The sequence below is a fragment of the Urocitellus parryii genome, chromosome 3 (genome assembly GCF_045843805.1).
Source record: "Urocitellus parryii isolate mUroPar1 chromosome 3, mUroPar1.hap1, whole genome shotgun sequence".
Lineage (NCBI taxonomy): Eukaryota > Metazoa > Chordata > Mammalia > Rodentia > Sciuridae > Urocitellus > Urocitellus parryii.
Genome location: NC_135533.1, coordinates 156,911,188 through 156,931,595, shown reverse-complemented (window position 1 = coordinate 156,931,595; position 20,408 = coordinate 156,911,188). Strand labels below are relative to the sequence as shown.

Genomic DNA, 20,408 nt, shown 5'->3' with positions numbered 1-20,408 from the left:
GGGTGGGTGGTCTTTCTCTCCCCCTTGTGTGCAGAAGGCAGCCTTCTAAATTGGATTATAGGGTTTTTTTTTTTTTTTTTTGTTGTTGTTGTTAAATATGTATTTTTTTAGTTTTAGGTGGACATAATATCCTTTTTTTTTTTTTAAAATGTGGTGCTGAGGATCGAACCCAGGGCCTCACTCATGCCAGGTGAGCGCTCTACCACTTGAGCCACATCTTGAGCCCTGGATTATAGTCTTATGTCTTGCTGGCTCTGTGAGCTTAGTCAGTGTTAAATTTTTGTGTTCAGTTTCCTCAGCTGGAAAAGGCTAGTGATCCTACTTCACGGGGTGGGCTATTAGGACAGGTAGATGAGTTAATGAGAATAGAGGAGACTGGTGCATGGCAAGCACCTATATGAGTGGTTTGGGTGTTAATATTACTGTTGTCGAGCTGTATGTAATGGAGTGTTTAATAGGTCTTTTCCTGTTTCCCTGGAACTGATGAGTCAGGGCACAAGGGTGAGGACCCAGAGGCATTTAGTATCCCACACTGTAAAAAGAATCCCTAACATAAAAGCACCCAGAACTTATTGTAGAGCTCCAGAGCCAGCCCTAGTCATCCCATCCTCCCTTCAGGCTTACATAATTGGACAAATGGAGACAGACAAGGCAAGAGGAGAAACAGGAGTTTCCTTCAGCAGTCTTGGTACAGAATTAGGGAGGGTGCTTTGCTGTTACCAGAGCCAACAGAGTGGAATTCCAAAAGGGTTATCATAATGCTCTTAGATGCCCAGAAATGACCGGCTTATTCTTTGATTTGACATCTGCTGGGACACTCTTTTCTTTTTAATACAAAATATATGTTTTATATATATTTTTTAAAACAATAATACCCAAACAATTCAAGCCAATTACATTGCATAATAGTAATATTTATCTGCTAGGTAACTATTGAACAATTTAGGGCACAACTTTACCTTGACTAAATATTTACAGAATTTCCTTTTTGATTTAGAAAGGACATGTATCATTTGCAACCTAAGATATTTTTTTAGATTGTCTCCCTGTTCTTTGATTCAGAAGCTAATTGCAGAAACTCAAGACTTAACCTAATCCCAGTTTTTGACAATTATGGGACAGAAATGAAGAAACACAAGCTCTTCTTTTCTTTGTACACTAACTTCTTTCTTTACTAAATAATCCTCCAGGAGGATCAAGCTTTTGCAAACTGCAGCCTTCCTTGGGGTTCCATCTCCCGGCATCTTCCAAACAAGATTAATATCCCTTTAGTTTTCAGCAAAGATTCACCTTCAGTGTTTAAGAGGAAATCTAGCTTTTTTTTTGCTGCCTTAATTATTTACAATTTATTTACTAAAGAAATAAATGCCACGTGTGGATTCTCTAAACATCCCAAATGGGAGCTTGTCTCCAAAGGCACCATTCCCAAATGCTGTATTTTTTAGTCCCAGAAGTCTTTTGCCAGTGTTAACTATGTCCATCCCCTGTGAATATGTCCTCTGGCTGGAAGCCTAAGGTTACATTAATATTTACTCTGATTTAGCAACTGCTGTGTAGTCCCTACTGCAAAAAACAAAATGTTACTACAACTCTCTGCAAACATACTCTGTGGCCCAAGAGTTGATTATTTCTAGTGTTTTTTTTTTTTTCTTTTGAATGAGTATCATGTGGCCCCCTTCCAAATTTGGCAGAAATGATACAAGATTTTCTTAAAAGGGATGAGAAAAATTTTCCAAACTGCAATGAAATTATTGCTAAGCTGGAGCATTCATGTCCTAAGCTCTGGCTGCTACAGGAGCCAGAGATATTCAGGCAAAAACATTTGAGAACCGTTTTGAGATCTGTTTCAGTCTTTCTATTGTACTAGACCAAAAATAAGCCTAGGTTAACCAGCGATTATTTGCTGTTATACTCTTACTGGCTTGTCATTAGCTTTAGTCTATGAAGGACTCAAAAGGCCCTTGAATACATAGCATCCAAGTCTATATTTTGTATTGCCCATCAGTGCCAAGGGCATTAGCTTATGGGGAATAAAGAGAGACACAAGAGACATCATCACTAAAAGGGCTGTAGGTGAGCCAAGATAAAGAAGCTGGTGGAAACAAAGACCTTTCTCATCCCATGATCAGGAAAATGAAAAGGAGATGAAGAGGATCACAAATGGGGAGGAGAAGAGGACCAGGCTGCATCCTCTCTGGTAGTAAGTCTGGTACTCCTGCTGGTACTGAGTGAGGCACATCTGCTCCACCACACGCTCCATTATCTTAATGTCAGACTTGGTGAAGTGCTCCCCTTTGGTGGTCGTGGTGACCATATGCTGCTTGACCATGTACAAAGTTCTTCTGGTTCTGTACTGATCCACAGCTTTGCAGAACACTTGGTTGGGATAATGGTACATGTTTACACAGTAGTAATGGTCTTCTAGATTAGTTGTTTCCAAAATTTATAAGGGGACTGCTCATGGCATTCCCCAGCATGTAGCCACCAAGGCCCTCCACTACTTCCCCAGCTGTGGCAGCACCTGCCACCTGCTTAATGTTTTTTTTTTTTTTTTGACTTATTGAGCTTGTTCCATTGATTGTGGTTGCCATCTCCTTCACCTCAGCTGCCACTGTGGGGTTGCCCTCAGTCACTACTACCATGGAGCTTCCCCCAGCCACCACCACCATGGGGTGGGTAGTGGTTGCCTCAGGGCTGCCTTGCTCAGGGTAACAACTTCCCACAGTGTTCCACCCTCTTCCAGGCTTCAGCCACTTTTTGCAGAGGCTAGCGTCACTCAAATGGGGCTCTGAAGAGAATCAGTAGCCAGGGTTCACCATGATAACTGATCTAAACTGGACTGGGCCTCTGTGAAGACAAAATGCTTCAGCTTGGCTGAAATTATTCAGGAATCCTCGGAAGCAAAGAGAGAAGCTTGCAGCACCGTAGCTGTCAGTGACTGGAGCAGGATGACAGCAACTCACAGCTGCTGAGACAGTCTTAACTTACCAGCTTGCCCCAGACCTATCTGTGAAAGAGCCTAGTAAACTTGAAAGATCTCTGCATGGGGTAGGTGGGGTAGCTACAGCAGGCAGATGCTCTCTAATACCAGAACTCTATCCACTGGGCCAGTAGCTCAGGAGGAAGAGGCACTAGAGACTACCCTGAGTAAAGGACATTAAATTAGAGCCCAATTTCCTGCCTTAATGCCACCCTGAGGCCTTTAGAAGAACTTACATAAAATTCCCATGAAAGAAAGCCAGCATTGAAACTTGCTGCACAGAGGTCAAAATCAGCTAGTCGTAAAACTTGTGCTACCTCGTTTCAAAACTTAGTATAAAGCTACAGTAATCCGAACAAAAGCTAATGGAAGAGTCTAGAAGTAGAACCACACATGTATGTTCAATTGATTTTCAATGAAGGTACCAAGAAAAGAATAGTCTTTGCAACAAATGGGGTTGGAAAAACTCACGGGCATTCCTATGCAATAAAATGAAGCTCTACCTTTATTGCAAACCATATCAAAAATTAATTTGAGGGAGCTGGGGGTTATGGCTCAGCGGTAGAGCACTCGCCTAGCATGTTCAAGGCCCTGGGTTCGACCCTAGCACCACATAAAAGTAAATAAAGATTTTTTTAAATTAATTTGAAATAAATCATAGACATAACAGCTATAACTTTAAAATCTCTAGGAAAAAAATCTTTGTGGCCATGTATTTGGTTTTTACACTTAGCACTTCCACAAAGTGGGAACCATGATGCTTTGGTTTATGTGTTATGGGTCCCCCCATCCAATTCCTATGTTTAAAAATGATCACCAGTGTGATAGTATTAAGAGGTGGGACGTTTAAGGAGTGATTATGTCATGAGAGTAGGGTCCTCATGAATGGATTAGTGTCCTTATAGACTTGAGGAAGCAAAGAATATACCTCAGTGATAAAACATATTTTTAGCACACACAAGGCCCTGGGTTTAATTGCCAGGGTGGAGGACATGAGAGAACTAGCTAGATCTTTCTGTCCTTCTATCCCTTCCACCATTTGAGGATGCAATATTGTTCCCTCTAGACAACAAAACAATAAGGCACCACCTTGGAAGCAAAGATTGGGACCTCACCAGACACTGAGTAAGTAAATGTCAAGAGTAGTTTACTGTGTTTTTTAGGGAATCATAACAAGAAAAAAAGTTTGTACACATTCAATACACGTAATTTTGTTTCAGTTGGTTGAATTCATGGATGCAGAACTGACAGACTGCCAATTGTGTGTAATGTGTTACTTACATTCTATACTGAATTTTTCAAGTGTATAAGATGCCATCAGTTAATAAATACAGAAAAACAACATTACAAAACTCAATGTACTTTTGTCATTATGTGTTTTCTTAATCTGAAAATAACTGCTACCTCGGGGGCCCCCCAAGTTTTGTCTAATAAGAAGGATTTGTTGTAGTTTGAGGGAGCATTCCCACATGAGTAATTGCAAAGCCCATATAGTTTTTTGGGGAACAAGAATGGGAATGGGAGCCAAGTGTGGTGGTGCATGCCTAAAATCCCATTGGCTTGGGAGGCTGAAGTATGAGAATTGCAAGTTCAAAGCCAGCCTTTAGGGAGACTCTGTCTCAAAATAAAAAATAAAAACAGCTGAGGATGTGACTGTTAAAGCACCCCTGGGTTCAATCCCTGGTACTCCCTGTAAAAACAAAAGAAATGGGTCCTGATAAGAGTTGGGAAATGTTAAGCAGAACAAAAGAATCAGGCTAGTCCCGAGTTATGGACAACACAAATGAAAAGCTTTTCAAGAAATAATTGGTCATAAGAGCTAAGCTATAGAACCAACTTAGGTGCCCTTCAACAGATAAATGCATAAAGAAAAGGTGGTATCAATACACAAATGGAATATTGGCCATAAAAAAGGACTTTATGACATTTGCCAATAAATGGATGGATCTGGAGACTATTATGCTAAGTGAAATAAGCCAATCCCAAAAAACCAAAGGCTGAATGTTCTCTTGATATATGGATGCTAAGGCAGGGAAGAATAGAATTTCATTGGACTAGACAAAGGGGAATTAAGGCAAGGGAGGAGGAAATAGGAATAGGAAAGACAGTGGAATGAGTGTGACACAATTTTCTTATGTACATATAAGAATACACCACAATGATCTTGACATCATATACAACCACAAGACTGGGATCCTAATTAGCATAAGATATGCTCCATGTTTGTACAGATATGAACAAATAATTTTTAAAAAATTGGGGAAACTGGAGGTTGGCTCTTTCCTTTTTTTTTTTTTTTTTTTTTTTTGGTACTGGGGATTGAACCCAGGGATGTTTTACTACTATGCTACACCTCAATTGTTTTTTATTTTGAAACAGGGTCTAACTAAGTTGCTGAAGTTGGCCTTGAACTTGTGGTACTCCTATCTCAGCCTCCTGAGTTGATGGGATTACAGAGTTGAGCCACCACATCCAGTCAGTCTCCATTCTAAGCACAGCCCAACTTGCTGTGACCAGCCTTTCATCACACACACACATGAGCAACCAGAACAGCAAGAACAGTTCATACTGCAAGTTCTGAGTTGTTTGTCCTGTTATTCTCCTGTGAATGAACTGGATGAGTTCTATGACAGAGACTTCCAGATGGCGATGGAGATTTGACATATTTTATTCCATGTCAAATTTCCACTAATGACTTAAAGCCACAGGAGACAGTAGAGATGGAAGAAGCAGCAAGTCACCTGCCCCTCTGCCATCTAGTGGAAGACAAGAACTTGATGTTCAAGTGGAAATAACAGGTAAAGGCAAGGTACTAACCGCCCTCAAACTTGGGATCAACAAGAGGCAAAGCAGGTGTGTAAAATTCTGGAAAAGAGTGAAACTCAGCCCCATGTGTGGCCCCAAAGTAAAGTCTAAATCAAGAGAAGTGCTATTCCTACAGACCTCTGTAGGTTGCTGTGGCCTCATCTGGACACAACTTGACATACACAGGCATGATGAGATGATTCCCACTTTGGACCCAGCTGCCATGGCAAGCAGTGGTCCAGACTCACCGCTTCTTCATGATTGATGGGAAGGCATTTCACTAGCCCTGAGCATGAGAACCATCACCTCCCCCTGGCCCAGCTGCAGTGCTCCATCCAGTCTCTGCCCAAGTGTTGGCTTCATAAGCCCTGAAACTCTCCCACTCTATTCAGCTCCCTCACTACCCTAAGTTGGGGAAGCAGCAATGGATCATTCTCCCAATTTACCATCATCCTCCAGGTGCAAGACCTTCCTGGGGAAATGTTCATTTAGAAACATTTTGAATCTTCCTGATAAATACAGAAAGTACAGGACCCCAGGGACTCCATCTCCCTTCTACACTTCAGTTCTTAACTGACATAACTTTACCTGGATGTAATTATTAGAGATACAACTGAGTGATGATATAAAGAGGCCAATGCAATTGAAAGAAGCTATTTCTCACATTTCTGAAGGGAAAGATTCACAGCACATCACACAGGATCCACAGGGGAAACTTCATGATCAGGAGGCAGGGCCAAAAACAAAAAGAAAGCCAAAGCAGAGCAGACAATTTAGAATTGGCTAGTTTGAATAATACACACACACATACACACACGCCCACACTTTTTTTTTTTTTCCCAGCATGGGAAACCCAGGCCAATGGCTATTACCTAAATGAAAGGCATCCCTGATTTTCCTTCACACTACTTAAGCTCAGGCTTCCTTTCTTACCTGCAAAATTCTTGCAAATAGGGCTGGAATTGTGGCTCAGCAGCAGAGCACTCGCCTAGCATGGGCGGGACCTGGGTTCGATCCTTAGCACCACATAAAAATAAAGGCATTGTGTTGTGTCCATCTACACTTAAAAAATAAATATTAAAAAAATCCTTGAAAATAGCTACTTAATGTAGCTCCCACTGCCTCCAGCTGGCTGCCCTGTTCTTCAACACCTAGGTCCCAATCCTTCCTACATACAGGTGGGTCTGACAGATGCCATTACTCATCCCAATCCCTGATACAAATTAAGCCCTCTAGTCATCTCCCACCACTCTGAGGATAGAATCAAAGGCTCTTAGCTGGACACTGAAGGTCCAACCCCAACAGAATCTTCAGCCTTCTGCTTCTCTGCCCTTTGCTCCTATCTTAACCTGCAACAGTCCAGCTATATCACCAGCAAATGCCTACAGCTCATGTGGGAAGTCCCCCTCACCTGGAGACTACAGTGGCGGACCTGCAAATCATCACACATTCCACTCTTCAAATCTGTTGGAAAGTTTGGCTATGACCATGGATGTGCCTATGTATAATGGTTTGTGGACTGCTCACCCTAAACATGTTCCAGATCAGTTTTCAAAAGACTCATATTTGGGGCTGGGTTTGAAGCTCAGTGATAGAGTGCTTGCCTAGCATTCATGAGGATTGAGTTTGATCCTCAGCACCAAACACATACAAAAAAGAAGACTCATATTTAAAAAACAAAAATGAGGGGCTGGGGTTGTGGTTCAGTAGTAGAGCACTTGCCTAGCATGTTCAAGGCTCTGGGTTCGATCCTCAGAACCACATAAAAAATAAAAATAAATGAATAAAGGTATTGTGTCCAACTACAACTAAAAATATAAAAATAAAAAATATTAAAAAATAAAAAGTATTATTAAAAAAACAAAAATGAGCACTTATAAATATTTATTTATTCCTTAATTCCCCAGAACTTGGTACACAAAAACAGATTTTCTGAAATTTAAGAATTTAAATTAAGATTTTCCAAATTATGATACACTTAAGATAAAAAAAAAAAAACTAAACTAAAACCAGATAACATTCTCTACTTTGTCACTGTTGGAATGAAGCTCTTGTTGTTTTATGATCATATTGACATTGGAGGTTTCACACCACACCCTGACTCCACATTTTGATCATGTGCACCCTCAGGAACACCCAGCACTTTCCCGTTATTAGGAAATATCAGGTTTTTGGCCTGAGCTGGGCTTCCTTTTTGAGTGGGTAGTAATCAGTTTACTGCTGTCAGCTCTCTCTGCATTATTTACTTTTATTATCCTTTTTTGTATTCTTTAGGCTTAAGTTCCCAAAGATCTACAGAGGGAGGTAGAACTTTAAAATTGACCTCCCAAGATTTTGTCCTATGGTTATTGTCACATAGTAATCTCAGCACAACTGTGAGGGGGAGTTGGCAGATGGCATGAAGGGTATGCTCAGCTGATCTTAAATTGGAGAAATCACTCTGATTCATTTCAGTGAACACAATGGATAATATTACCCCTATATTAGTCAGCTTTGTATTATTACTACAAAAAAGTACCAGAGGCAACTAACTCTATAAAGAGAAAAAGTTTACTTAATTCACTGTTTGGAAAGCTAAGTCCAAGATCAAGCGACCCCATTGGTTTGACCTCTGATGAGAGTGGGAGATGTCACCTCATCATGGTGGAGTATGTGTAGGACAAAGAATTACAACTGGAAGTGGGAGAGAGAGAGAGAGAGAGAGAGAGAGAGAGAGAGAGAGAGAGAGAGAGAGAGAGAGAGAGAGACACCAGAGTCTTATATGCCCTTTGAGAGCACAACTCCAATACCTAGGAATCTCCCACTAAGACCTAAAGGTTCTACCACCTTTCTTTAGCATCACCCCATGGTCAAACCTTTAACACATGGGCCTTTAAGGACATTTAATATCCAAACCTTAGCAAACTTAGAAGTGCTGCTGAAAGTAGAGATGCAAGGGGAAGCAGCCAGGAGGTCAGAAATATTCCAAGTGTGAGGACTTTTCCCGTCACTGTGAGCTTTGAAGTGGGCCACATGTCAGGGAGTACATGTAACTTGTGAAAACAGAAAGACCTCTTTGGAAACAGAAAGATGCTGTGTCAGTAGCCATTAAGGAAAAAAGAACCTCAGTCCTACAACTGCATGGAACTGAATTCTGACAACAACCTGAGTGAGTTTGAAATTGTCTTCAGCCCCAAAACTTCCAGAAAAAAGAGAGCCCTGCCAATACTTTGATTTCAGCTTTGTGAAACCTAGAGCTGAAGCTCAGCCACACTGTGACTAGAATTCTGACATACAGAACATTATAAACATGTATTGTCATAAGCTGCTAAGTTCATAGTGATTGGTTGGTTATGGCAGCAATTAAAATTAATATACAAACTTTTGAGAAGGAGATGTGTATTTTTTGCCTGTTCCTTTGGGGTGTCTTTTCTGGGAATGGCTTGCCTCTTTGGAACTTCAGTTATTGTGATACTAAGGAGATACTAGATCACACTGACACATAGTGACTGTCTTGTCACCATTCATTTTATTGTGGTTGCTCAGAACACATTAGTGTCTTTCTATTACTTTCATACCCCTTTGCTCTTATAGTAATTGTCTATTTTATGTACTGGAGGTATGTGGGTATTAATTTTCATGCAAATATTTACCAAGAACAAGTGTTTGACACTTTCCTGGACCCTTCAAGCTATAGAGAAATTGGAGAAATCATGGACTAAAAGTAGAGACAGAACAACTAGTGACAAAGAACCCTACCTCAAGCCAACAGCTGATTAGATCTGAAGTCTGCCACTTCCATTCCTGTGCTGTATCTCCTCTCTACAATAGGTATACTGACAACTGAGACTGAGGGTTAGAGTCATATAAGTGTATCCCTCAGAACAGTGCCTGAAACTCGCAGGTGTCATATGAGTGCATTTGCTGTCACTGTTACGTCCATCAGAGGCTGGTCAGCTCAGATGGGTTTTGCCCCTATGCCAATAATACCTAGGACATACAAATCAGCCCATTTGGTGGGTAAATAAGCTGAACATGGGAGAGAGCAAATCACACAGAGCCCAGAACAGAGAAAGAGCCACATCTGAATAGAACTAACACCAACAAAGTTATGGGTTCTTTTTTAAAAAATATTTTTATTAGTTGTTGCTGGATATTTATTTATTTGTCTATTTATTTATTTATTTATATGTGGTGCTGAGAATCAAACCCAGTGCCTCACACATGCAAGGCAAGCGCTAACTGAGCCACAACCCCAGCCTCACTTGGATCCTTTTTAAAAACACAGTGTTTGCCTTGTGTGGGATCATATCTGGGTCCTGTGAAAATTGTCAGAATAAAAATGGAGTCACTTTTATCAAACCCTAACAAGAAAGAAAGAAAGAAAGAAAGAAAGAAAGAAAGAAAGAAAGAAAGAAAGAAAGAAAGAAAGCTGAAAGGAGAGAATCTCGTGTATTCATGCCTGATAACAAGAACTGTCACAAGACTTCAAGAACCACAACCTTCCACAAAGTTTCTGCAACCTTACACAGGAATATTTCTGTAAGTTCATCTTTCTCCAACTGCCTGTCCAACCTTGGGCTGATGACACATGGTTATTGATCCTTGTAGTCACAGATTATTATTTCAAACTGTTTTATGTAAACCTCCTCATATTGCTTTGAACAGTGTCCCTTTACCCCATTCCCTTCAAATATACCCATGGTTTCCATTGCCTGTGTGCTCACATGCAACACTCCCTACTTATTCCCATACAAATATAATGATCCTATAGGGAGACTATTCCTGTATTTAAACTTTTACACCCTGAAGCTTGCCCCTCTGTCAGGCCCATCTAAGGGCTCTTTCATCTGACAAGCCTTCTCCAAAGTGCCCCGCCCTGAATACTCACAGCCCCATGAGAAAGCCTCCACACAGTAACTCCCCAACTCAAGTCACTCAGCTCATTACAGCACTGTCACCTCTGGCCAGGGTATCAGATGTTCAGGCCCTGCTCAGGCCACACGCGTAGCTTCACCTCCCTGCCCACTGCAGCCCTGGAAGAGACAGTGGGGGTCATGAAGGGGAGGAGATGTTTGACTTCTCTGTTTTGAGACCCTTCCCAAGCTAGCATAGGATGTTTTAGAAGGAGAAACACCTTCACCATGGAAAGGACACCGAGTCTCTGGCACTGGCTTTAGCCTGGAGGGCTTTGGGCTGGATAGCCTAGATAAACCTCGCCCAGAAACTAGCCATCTGGAGCAGGGGGTCAGGGAGCCACATCCCTCCGTGTTCAGGGGCCACTGTCACACTCCCCTCCTTCCCTCAAAAGCAGCATCCCCACTTGCATGTTCCAAATCTCTGGGTTCCCAGCACATCCTGTCAGAGGGCCCTTGTGCCCAGACCTCTGAGACACTTGGCTGTGAATCCATGGTGTGAGCTTAAACCAACTGCCAGGGCCAGATTCCAAAAAAAGTCTGTTTTATATTTCATGCCTGTTTTTAAAAAATATTTTTTTTAGTTGTTGATAGACTTTTATTTTATTTATTTATATGTGGTGCTGAGAATAGAACCCAGTGCCTCACACTTGCCAGGCAAGTGCGCTACTGCTAAGCCATAGCCCTATCCCCTTTCATGTCTGTTTTTGAGCCCAGAAGACTGCTGGTTCTGGGAAGGACTAGGTCACTGTGTGACCCTGGGAAGGTCCTTTTCCTCCCTGAGTCCAAGCTCCTGGTTGCAGCTGTAAGGCAGCAGTAACAACTTCTTATATCACAGTGTCCTCTTCATTTCACTCACCCTCAGTTGTCAAGCCTACCTTTGGAAGGAGGGGGCCCATGCTAAAGGAGGGAGTCCAGTTCAATATTGTCCTTCCTGAGGTGCCCGGGTGCAATCCTGTCTGCTGTGGCTGCTGTTGGGTGGTCGGTAGGCAGAGTTCGGTACACTGAATTATGAAAAGGGAAAGCAGAGTTGTTGGCCTATAACCCCTTTCTACTGACTTCCTCACTGTTTTTATTTGTATTAGTTTTATTATAAAGATAACAATTGTATTTGAGGAAGAAAATTCAAACCATAAAGAAAAAAGTAAAACTTACTCTATCTCACTCCAGTTCTACTCCTTGGAGATGGCCTCTCTTCACTATTTTTGTTTTAAATTCTACTATGGTTAATTCTATAACTCTCAAGTGTACACCCCATGTCTTGATTTCTCCAACAGTAGACAGTTTCTCTTGACTATATTCTAGGAAAAATATGAAATGAACACATTTCTACCACCCCGCTTCTCTCAACCTCCCAATTTATTGCTTTTATTTCTTCTAATCCAGTGTTTTCAAAGAGGGTCCTATGATCACCTTCCTAAAATACAGATTCTCTGGCCCTGGACAAAATTTTAATTTCTATTGGAACCTATGGATATGCATTTATAATTGTCACTCTCAGTTAATTCTTTTGTATTATAAAGATAACAGTCATATTTGAGGAAGAAAAACTGGAGAAGCTGTGCAGGAAAAATGCCTGATTATCAGTAACCCATGATTGTTCATGGATTTAATTTAAAATTTTTCCAAAATTAAAAAAATTGATGAAAAATTTCCAAATTTGACAAATTTTGAGTTAGTAACAATAACTCAAAATTAATGATGATTATTTGTATTTCTTCCTTTATAACTAAATAAATATTTCAACAATAGAAATGCTTTTCCATCAAAAACCCAATAAGGAATGACATCAGTGAAAATGGAATAAGGAAATCCAAATTCTACCTCTCCATAAAAGTGATGAAAAAGTTGATAAAAGCTCTCAAAATCAACTTTTGTGGAACTATGAAAATTAACCAAAGACTTGTATCAAACTGGGGAAGCTGTGCAAGAAAAATGCCTGATTATCAGTAACCCATGATTGTTCATGGATTTAATTTAAAATTTTTCCAAAATTAAAAAAAATTGATGAAAATTTTCCAAATTTGACAAATTTTGAGTTAGTAACAATAAATTTATAAATCTAGCAAAGAAAAGCTAAGAACCACGTAGAGTGGTGAATTCCTATAAATGTTTAAAGAAGGTTTAATATTAAGTCCTTTTAAATAATTCCCAAAAATATAAGAGAAGGGAACACTTCCTGACTTGTTCTATGAAACCAGTGTTAGCCTATATCAAGGACAAAGACAGCACAAGAAAAATATAGACCAATACCCCTTATAAATGTAGATAAAGGGCTGGGGCTCTAGCTCAGTGGTAAAGCGCTTGCCTCACATGTGTGAGGCACTGGGTTTGATCCTCAGCATCACATACAAATAAATAAAGATATTGTGTGTCTATCTACAACTAAAAAAATATTTTAAAAAGTGTAGATAAAGGGCTGAGGTGTAGCTCAGTGGTACAGTTCTTGCCCAGAATGTATGAGGCCCTGGGTTTAACCCTAACTATCACAAAAACAAATAAATAGATAGATAGATATGAAAAAAAAAAACTTCAACAAACAACTGGCAAACTAAATCTAGCAGCATGTTAAAGTGATTATACACTATGACCAAAAGAAATTTATCTCAGGAATGCAAGTTGGTCAATACACACAAAAAAAATCAACCAATGAAATATATTATATTAATAAAAAGGGAAAAAACACAAGATCATCTAAACAGACATAGAAAATGCGACAAAAAAAGTTTGACAAAGTCAAAGCAGCTTTCATTATTTAAAAAAAAACATGTAACAAACTAGGAATAAAAAGAAACTTTCTTAATCTGATTATGGACATCTATGGAAAGAAATACCATAACTAAAATTATATTTATTGATAAAAGACTAAAAGCTTTCTCCTTGAAATTAAGAGCAAGACAAAGATATCCACTCTTGCCTAGACAGGGCAATTAGTCAAGAAAGGCATCCAGATTGGAAATGAAGAAGAAAAACTATCTCTATAAATCACATGATCTTGTACATAGAATACCCCAAAGAATCTTAAAATACAAAACAAAATAAACAAAAAGAAAACTGTTAGAACTAATAAACAAGTTCAGTAAAGCTGCAGGATGTAAGATTAACATACAAAATCAATTGAATTTCTATTCAATAGAATGAACAATCAAAATAAAATTTTAAAATAATTCAACTTACAATAGGATCAAAAGAAATACTTTTTTAAATACATAGAATAAATGCAATCAAAGAAGTGTAAGGCTTATACTTTGAAAACTACAAAATGTTGAAAAAAATAGAAAGACATCCTGCATTCATGAACTGGAAGATTTAATATTAAGATCTTCATGGGCTGGGATTGCGGCTCAGCGGTAGAGCGAGCTCGCCTAGCACAGGCGGGACCAGGGTTCCATCCTCAGCACCACATAAAAATAAAATGAGTTGTGTTGTGTCCATATACACCAAATAATAATAATAATAAAAGATCTTCAGATCCAACGTAATCCCTATCCAAACTCCAGGTGCCTTTTTCTAAAAAGGGGAAATGGATAAGCTTATTCTAAAATTCACATGGAATTGCAAGAGAAACAGAAAAACCAAAACAGTTATGAAAAAGAACCATGTTGGAAGACTCACTTCCTAAATATTACAAATTACTACAAAATTCCAGCAATTAAGACTGTGTGACTCTGATATGAGTATAGACCAATGGAATGGAATTGAAAGTTCAGAAATAAATCCAAATAAATCCTCAATTGATTATGACAAGGCTGTGAGAAACAGTCAATAAGGAAAAAATAGTCTTTTCAACAAATGGTTCTGAGACAACTGGATATTCACATATTAAAGAACCTGAACCCCTACTTCAAATCATATATGAAAATTACTTCCAAGTAGACTAAACAGGTCAATGTAAAATCTAAAACTGCAAAATTCTTAGAAGAAAACAGGTGAAAATCTGGGTGATTTTAAATTTGGAAGCATGATCTTAAATTAAGCAATAGTTTCTCAGATTTGAAACCAGAAACACAAGCATTAAAGAAAAAAATAGGTTACACCTCATCAAAATTAAAAAACTTTATGGGGCTGGGGTTGTAGTTCAGTGGTAGAGCGTTTGCCTAGCATGTGTGAGACATTGGATTTGATGCTCAGCACTGCGTATGAATAAATAAAATAAAGGTCCATTGTAAGAAATAATAATAAAGAGGAGACAGAGACAAGGTGCAGAGGCAGGGAAAGTGGCAGAGTGGCTCACTGTCCAAGCAGCCACGTTTATTTATACCAATAGGTTGCATTAGGTCATCAATACCATAACTACATTATTGTTTAGAGTATCAGTAAGGTTGTTTATTCTGTAGTTACATTTTAGGATTACTATATGTAATGTTAGAAGCTTTGTGCAATTCTCAAGAAAGTCCATTGTCTGAAGTTACTATTAGGCAGGCAGCTCCAGGAGCACCTGATCTTGGTGAAACATTGTAGTTATCAAGCAAGCAAGTTCCTTTATTCCCAGAAGTTATGTGCCTAAGATTAAAGTTGAAACTGATAAGACTCTAGCATGGAGGGAATTACCATGACAACCAGGCATCCTATGCCTTTGCACAGAAACTTTCCCAGGCACTAAGCATGCCACAACCATGAGTCATCAGGGACCCCAATCCCAAACACAGAACTCATACAATCCATCAATAACTAAAAAATAAAAATAAAAAAAAAATAAAAACCTTTATGCATCATAGGACATCATCAACTAGTATTAGTTAGATTTCAATTGCACACAGGGGCTCACATGCCACTACTCCCAGGGATCTTCCTCACCTGACTTACAACATGGCTTTCAGGGCTAAAGCTGGCTGCTGCAGCCCTCCATCCCCTGAGTCCATATGCTCTTTTTCTTCCAAAAACTCTTCAAACCTCCTCAAAATTTCTGGTCTACTGATACCTCCTCTATTATTTTTTTGTAGTGCTGTGAGCTTATTCATTTTCAATATCTTCACTGTTATATTAAACCGGCCTTGGGAAGAGAGAGAAGTAAGTGTATAGGTTCTGTCTGCCATGTTGGACACTTTCCCAAACCAGAGGTCCTAGCCCTGATCCTGTCTCACCCCTGCCTTGTTTTTGTCATTGTTTTGGTGCTGGGGGTTGAACCCAGGGCCTTGTGCATGGTATGCAAGCGCTCTACCACTAACTCCTACCTATTCGTTCCAAAGCTCTGGAGAGTCAGAGCCTAGAATGTGGCAAAGAATACTCCTTTCCCACATGGAACTAGAAACTGTTTTGCTAAGTCAGAGGTCCATTTTCAATTGCTATTGCAAGATGCCTGAGACTGGGTACTATGTAAAGAAAAGATTATTTAGTTCATAGTTTTGGAGACTAAAAATCCAAGATCAGCTGACCTCATTGTTTCAGCTTCTGGTGAGGATCCCTTAGACTAAAAATGCATCATGTCAGGAGCACATGTGAGAGGAAGACATCACAAGGTGATACAGGAAGCCAGAGAGTGATTCAGGGCTCAATTTTGCTCTTTTATAAGTGGCTCTTACTCTCCTGAGAATTACTTAAGGTATCCTATAACAACTACCTTTAATTCCTTCCAAAGCAGCATCCCTAATGACTAATCTACTTCTACTAGGTTTCATCTCTTAAAGGTACCACCACCTCTTAAAATCACCATGCTGGATACCAAGTTTCCAACACATGAACCCTAAAGGGACATAATTGAACCATATTCAAAGCATAGCTTTGGCCACCCCACTAACAACTATGTTTTATCTTACCTATGCAGCTAGATGTGACTATGTGACCATTGCTGAATGGGAAGTTTCTAGGAAATTTCAACTTCATGGATACCTGGAGTCTCAACTTCAGCTCTGTGAGCTCTCTTCCAGGCCACAACTCAGCCTCATTCCAGCTCCACCAGTGTTCATCCCTGCTGTTGTCCCACTCCCATCCACCAGTTCTTGATATCACTAGCTCTTGCCCAGCGTCTCCCCTCTACTGGATGTCTGTTCTCACCTTCATCTTGGTAAACTCTTACTCATTCCTCTGAATCCTCTGTAAGGGGCAACTCCTCGCCACAACCTCCCAGCTTCTCAGGTGGGAGGCTGCATCCCCTCTGCCCAGCCTTTTTCCATCCCTTGTCACTTCTGCCTAGAGGATCTGTGACCCCTGCTAACCCTGCTTTGGTGTGTCTCAGGGTAGAATTAAACAAGTAAACACATAGTCTTCAGCAGTATCCCCTACAATGTGTACATTTGGTTGGCTAGCATGTGCTGTAGGGTCAGGCCCAGCCAAGGCCAGTCGCAAGCCAGGTCACCCTCAGCCTGTGCCTCTTTGATGAGGTATCTGCAGGAGGCGAATAAAAGGAGCCAAGAGACAAATACATGCATGTCAGTATGCACATCTAGGTCCTGCTAGCTTCCACAGCGGTATAGGCAGGCAGGAAAATATACTACATCCTCCCAGGACACCTTGGCTTCCCAAGAGCAGATCCTAGGAAGGGTTGCAAACCTAAGAGAGCATCCTATGTCCTTGGCATGGTGTGGCCTACCCCTGGATGTCCAGCTATGGCTTGCTCCTTGTTTGGGCAAATGCTGACCCAGGCAAGGCCTGGGTGCCAAGTCCTGAAGGCCGGACAAAAGCAGGGGAAAGCCAGATAGGATCTGAGGACAAGCTCCTGGGAACAGTGTGGGTGCCCGCCCTGTGTTTACATCAGTTTCCTGCTCCTGGGCTCTCTGTCTGGCAAACTGGGTGTGGCCACAGTCTGAGCAGGGCAGAGAGGTCCGGGGCGGGGAGTGGGGGGGTGGGGGGTGGGCAATCTCTGTCAGTCCTCTAGGTTGACTCTACACAGCAGGCACTGCTGGCACAGAACACTGGGAAGAAACAGCATGTAAACTGGAAGTAGGTGATGGAGTTAAAACATCCTAAATTTCTGGTATTAAGTGGGAAAAGGGCAAAGATATTAACTTCAGATACTATTAACTTTAGAGAATGACCACTGAAATAGGCACAAGACATGCAATTGCCAAGAAAATAGAACAGAAAACAGGGAATAATAAGAAATAAATAAAAACCACACACACACACACACACACACACACACAAGTTAATTCAAAACAAAAAACAGAAAGGAGGAGTGGGAGGAATTGGACATAGATATTAGAAATAAATCCAAATGTATTTGTAATCACAAAATGTAAAAAAGCAAGAACTCCAGTTAAAGAATAAATTATCACATTGTATGGGAAAAATAAATCCAGCTTTGTGTAATGTTTTATTCCATTTTATGTTGCTAGTACAGATCACCTGATATTGGATAATTTATAAAGGAAAGAGGTTTATTGGAAGTTCAAATGCATGGCACAGCCTCTGCTTGGCTTCTGGTGAGAGCCTTGTGTGGTTTCAACTCATGGCAGAGAGAGGAAGGGCAAGTGGACATATGTGGAAGAAACAAAACAAAAAGCCAACCTTGCTTAATAACAACCTACCTAAGGGTATCTATCCAGTTCCATGAGAATGAGAACTCAACTTCTTGAGATGGCATTAATCTATTGATGATATGAACTGCTCTCATAGCCCAAATACCAACTAGGACCTACCACCTAACATTCTCATTGAAGAATTAAGACTTGGGGTTGGGGTTGTAGTTCAGCAGTAGAGGTTGTAGCTAGCATGTGTGAGGCACTGGGTTTGATCCTCAGCACCACATAAAAAAAAATAAATAGAGGTATTTTTAAAAAGAAGAATTAAGACTCAACCTGAGTTTTGGTGGGGCAAACCATATTGAAACCAGAGCATGCAATGGCAAGAGATCCTTCTAAAACATTTGTAAAAAAAAATTTTGAAGATCAAAGAAGATAAAGATATATACCATGAGGCCAAGCACAGTGGCACAGGCCTGTAATCTTAGCAACTTGGGAGGTTGAAGCAGGAGGATTACAATTTCAAATCCAGCCTCAGCAACTAAGCTATTTAGTAATACCCTTTCTCAAAATAAAACATTAGAAAATGGCTAGGGATATAAGCTCAGTGGTAAAGTGCCCCTGGGTTAAACCAGTACCAACAACAACATACAAGCAAACAAACAAATATATATATAATGAAAATATTAACCAAGAGAAAACATATTAACTGTGTCAATATCAGATAATACAAAGTATAAAGCAGCTAAGCCAAATATTGATTCTTAGGGACTCAAATATAAAGTCAAGTTTCTGGTAGTGTTAACCAGAAAAATAGGGAAAGCACTTTTTTTTTTAAGACACTGGGAAAGAAAGGAAGATTTTAAAACAAAATTTTGAAACAGGTTCTCACTATGTTGTCCTGGCTGGCCTTGAACTCCTGGTCTCAAGCTATCCCCCTACCTTATTTTTCAGAAGAGTGGGGACCACAGGAGTTTGTCACCACACTGGGCTAGAAAGGATTAACCATAGACACGTGAGTAACAGAAACATAAGAAACTATAATGTCAACTTTATGCCAACAATTTATTTGAAAACAAATTATTTCTTAGAAAAAATATAGTTTTCTACTTTGGAATTAATCCAAAAGAAAACTATGATTAGTGACATCAAATCCTCATCCCCACCCCCCCACCCCGGACACAGTGGCACATACCTGTAATCCCTGCAGTTCAGGAGGCTGAGGTAGGAGGATTGCAAATTCAAAGGCAGCCTCAGCAATTTAGCAAGGCCCTAAGCAACTCAGTGAGACCTGTCTCTAAATAAAATATATAAAGGGCTGGGGATGTGGCTCAGTGGTTAAGCACCCCTGGGTTCAATCCCTGGTACCCCCACCCCTGCAAAAAAATACTCACCCGCTCCACGAAAAAAGTGTTCAAATAACTTTGCAGGCAAATTTTGCCTTTCAAGAAGCAGTGAATTCCAATTTATACAAATTATTTCAGAGAATAGAAAAGTAGGAAACACTTCATTTTACTTTTGTAAGACTAACATAAACTTGATATAAAAACTGAATAAGAATAGGACAAAAAATAAAATTACCAGTAAATCTCATTCTCAAACATAGATGCAAACTGAATCCAATAATATATTAAAAGATAAGTCATTATAGCCAAGGTGGGTTTATCCCCAAAGTGCAAGTTGGGTATAACACTATAAAATTAGATAATGTGAATACATTTTATTCAGAACCCTAGCAGAATAAAAGAGAAAAACTACAAGAATATTTCAATAAATGCAAAAAATAAACCAGTGAAATTTAAGTAATTTATATTTTTAAAATTTGAAAACAATAAAAATAACAACAGAATCTATTAAGAAATGAAGAAAGCAAGTTTCCGAAAAATCAGAATCTTTTTCTAAAATATTTTTTAGTTGTCAATGGACTTTATTTTACTTATTTATATGTGGTGCTGAGAATTGAACCTAGTGCCTCATATATGCTAGGCAAGTGCTCTACCACTGAGCTACAACCCCAGCTCTCAATGTTTATAGGAGCTCAATTCACAATAGCTAATCTATGGAACCAGCCTACGTGCCCTTCCACAGATGAATGAATAAAGAAAATGTGGTACAGATACACAAATGAAATATTCCTCATCCATAAAGAAGATTGAAATTATGGCATTTACCGGTAAATGGATGAAACTAGAGACTTTTATGCTAAGTGATATAAACCAATCCCCAAAAAATCAAAGTCTGAATGTTCACTCTGATATGCGGATGCTGACTCACAATAGGCTGGTGGAGGGGGTGAGTTTCACTGGATTAGAGAGGGATGAGTTGAGG

General features: G+C 39.8%; 1 pseudogene; it reads right to left on the bottom strand.

The window, feature by feature from the left end:
* Positions 1 to 2,114: 2,114 nt before the first annotated feature.
* LOC113191811 (major prion protein-like) overlaps positions 2,115 to 20,408 on the bottom strand; it is a 37,596-nt pseudogene continuing 19,302 nt past the window's right edge.